General features: G+C 41.2%; 1 non-coding gene across 1 annotated transcript; it reads left to right on the forward strand.

Moving 5' to 3' along the window:
• Nucleotides 1-3,493: 3,493 nt before the first annotated feature.
• LOC127568981 (U5 spliceosomal RNA) lies at nucleotides 3,494-3,607 on the forward strand. Its single transcript, XR_007956114.1, has one exon. It is a non-coding gene; the product is annotated as a U5 spliceosomal RNA (small nuclear RNA).

The raw sequence follows: 3,607 nt of genomic DNA on the forward strand, positions 1-3,607 counted from the left end.
ACACTGGGGAAACTACGTGATGGTGATGAATCAGAGACATTGCATCCATGCCAATCAGTGGGTCCCCATCAATATTAATCACATCTCCCAGCACTGGGCCGATAGCCTCAGTGCCCAAGAGCTTCAGGTACTCAGCTAGACACTTCTTAAATGCTGTCAGCGACTCTGCTTGCACCACTCTCTCAGGCAGTGTATTCAGTGTATTCCACGTACTCACCACTCTCTGGGTGAAGGTTCCCCTCAGATTCCCTCTAAATCTCTTACCCTTTACCCTAAATCTGCATCCTCTGGACCTTTAGTCTGTTGTTTTGTGCTCTTTGCTGCATTTATTGTTGTATTTATTATTACCATGTAAACTGTTTGTGAGCTTCATGCAAGCAAGGATATTCATTGCACCCTGGTGTATATTAAACTGATCTGAGTCTTATTTATCTCTGATCTGGAGAAAGGTTTCCTGCAGTCTACCCTATCTGTACCTTTTATAATTTTTTATTCTTCAATCATGTTCCTTCTTAACTTCCTCCACTCCACGGAGAACCAACCTAGCTTCTCCAGTCTCTCCTCATCATTCCCACATGTCAGGAACTACAGAACCGTAACTCAGAATTACAAAATGTGCTGCAAATTTGATAATAAAGAACAAAAGAACAAAAGCTAAACTGAAGAACAAGTTCTGTGTTGTGCTGTCCCCAGCAGTACCAAACAAATACTGTAACAAAACAACCGTGCACTTGTGTAACTACAAACACAGAACACTAAAGAGAAGATAACATAACACAGTTATTGCAATAAGCAATCATTTTATGTTGGTAACAAAGAACATTAAAATTGAAAGCATATACAATATATTACTGTTAATATAAAGCCATTGACTTCTGTCTTAGTGATCTTGTGATGTCTCACAATTCCCCTTTTAGCTATCTTTATTTAGAAATGTGTTAATAAGGAAATTAATTATAGTAAAAAATGTGATTCTTATTAAGGCTTGTTCTTTCAAATGTGGTTCAAATGGGAGTATGAACAAACACACAAAAACATGAGGTTAGGCCATGGAAGAAAGGTACGAAGCAAAGAATCAAAGTCTGCTAACATGCAGACCTTGTGCAGACACACATAAGCATTCTAAGCATGACAGCCAAAGTGGACATTCCAAGTGCTCACAGTGACCCAATGTCACTGCCAGGCTGTGTTCAGCGCCTCAGTCTCAGGGCCCAGGGCTGATGTTCAGTTCCCCAGCAACATGGACGTGGTGGGGTGAAAATTATGCGGACACACACAAGCATCCTGAGTGTAAGAACTGGAAGTGGGAGTGAGCCATTTCTGCCCCTTGCGCCTGCTTCCTTTAATATCTAAAAGTATGCTCCTCAGCCAGAGGATACATGCGCCTTGTATCCAGCCTGACAAGCACTCAACACAACTTTATAAGCTTCAATGAGATCTCCTCTCTTTCTTCTAAACTTCAAAGCATACCAGTCCTGGTCTATTCAATCCCTGCTCATGGGGCAAATCCACCGTCCCTGGAAGCAGTCTAATGAATCTTTGCTGCACAACCACCACCTCCCCCCCCCATCCTTTCCTGGGGAAGAAGAAGAAAACTGTACACAATACTCCAAAAGCAGTCTCACCAAAGATCTTAGACATTTGCAATAAGACTTCCTCACTCTTCTCTTCCAATCGAACCCCCTTTTAGAAAGGACAAACATGCCATTTGTTCCCCTGCCTGCTGCGTCTCACGTTGGCTTTCAGTGTCCTGTCTGCAAGCACACCACACTTCCTTTGAACATCTCTGCTTGCTCACCATTTCAGAAGTACTCTACTTTTCTGTTATGTGCACCACAGTGGATATTTCCACATTGTATTCCATCTGCCACATTCTCACCACTCACTCATTTTGTCTTAATTCCCTTGAAACCTCTTTACAACCTTTTCACTACTTACAGTCCCACCTAGTTTCATCTGCAAACTCCGAAAATTGATACTTCATCCCGCCAGCCAAGTTGGTGATATAGATTGTGAATAACCGATCTCTTGCAGTACTCCACTAGTCACAGCCTGCCAAGTTGAGACAGATCTGTGTATTTCCACTCTTCATTCTCTGTCCAGTAAACAATTCTCAAACATCAGTACATTACCCCACAACTCCTTGTGCTCTAACTTTGTTAACAACCTCTAGTTTGAGATCATATTGAAAGCCTTCCAGAATCCAAATACAGCATATCCACTGATCCCCATTATATTTACCACTAGTCACACCCTCAAAGAGGTCTAACAGATTAGTCAAAAGTGACTTTCCCTTCAAAACTCCACCTGGGCTCTGCTCAATCCTATCAGTTTTACCCATGGTGTTCCCTCATTATAGATTCTAGAGATTTCCCTACCACAAATGTGAGGCTAACAGGTTGGTAGTTCCCTGTTTTCTCCCTATTTCTTTAACAGTTGGGTCACATTTGCTACATTCCAATCCACAGGAACAACCTGAGAATCCATATAATGTTGGATGATGAGCACCTACCGTGTGTAAAGCCACCTTTTTTCGAAACTCTGGGATGTAGATCAACAGGACCTTGGGAATTATTAGCTTTCAAGCTTGACTACTTCTCTATACTTTTTTGGCCTAATAATTAATTATTTCAGTTCCTCATTCTCTCTATACTCTTGATTCTGTAAAACGTATGGCATGTTTTACGTGTCTTCTATGAAGACAGACACTAAGTAATTATTTAATTCCTCTTCATTTGCCTACCCCCCATTATAAATTTGCCTTTCTCTGTCTATACCGAGTCTACATCCACCACTTCAACTGCTGTAGCCCAAGACCCTCCGACCTGCCCTTTCCAGCATCAGTAGAGCTCTTATATAAAGTCAGAACATACAGAAAATACTCAGCAAGTCGGGCAGCATCTGTGGAGAAAGAAACACAGATCGACCCTCACTGGCCCGTGTACAATGGGGCTGGCCTTCCTTGGACAATGACCATTTAAACATTGGGGTTATATCGCAAACACCAGGTTTCAGGGTTATTTCTGGACATGAGGCTTTCTTTCCCCAATAAGTTATATTATGAAGGAATCACCTGGCGAATGAAACTGCACAAACAACCCGGTGCCCTGCGAGCTGCAGCAACCCAGGTGGATCCACATGCTCATGTGCATGCCCAGAATGAATCAGAATCTGATTTATTATCATGACGTGAAATTTGTTGTTTTGTGGCAGCAGTACAGTGCAAAGACATAAAAATCTATGCATTACAAAAATAAATAAGTAGTGCAAAAAAAAAGAATAATGATATAACCTTCATGGGTTCAGTGCTGATAGTTATCTCCCTTTCCGAAGAAGATATTGAGAGTTTAAAGTTAGTTCTTACAACAGCATCTATATCACATCATTTCTATTTTGTCTGTTCTGAGTGTTAATTTCATTATGTTGACTCATTTTTTATTTTGAAGAGTTGAGAATGCAGTGGGATAATAGCAGCCAGCACTTATTCTTCAGTACACTCTGGTTTCCCATCAGATCGTATAAATCTTCCACCTTTTACTGAAGATTTCTATGGGGAGGAACACTCAGAGTTTTAAGCAGTTTTTTGATGCCCTACTTAGGTAGAGCT

The sequence above is a fragment of the Pristis pectinata genome, chromosome 3 (assembly GCF_009764475.1).
Source record: "Pristis pectinata isolate sPriPec2 chromosome 3, sPriPec2.1.pri, whole genome shotgun sequence".
Taxonomy (NCBI): domain Eukaryota; kingdom Metazoa; phylum Chordata; class Chondrichthyes; order Rhinopristiformes; family Pristidae; genus Pristis; species Pristis pectinata.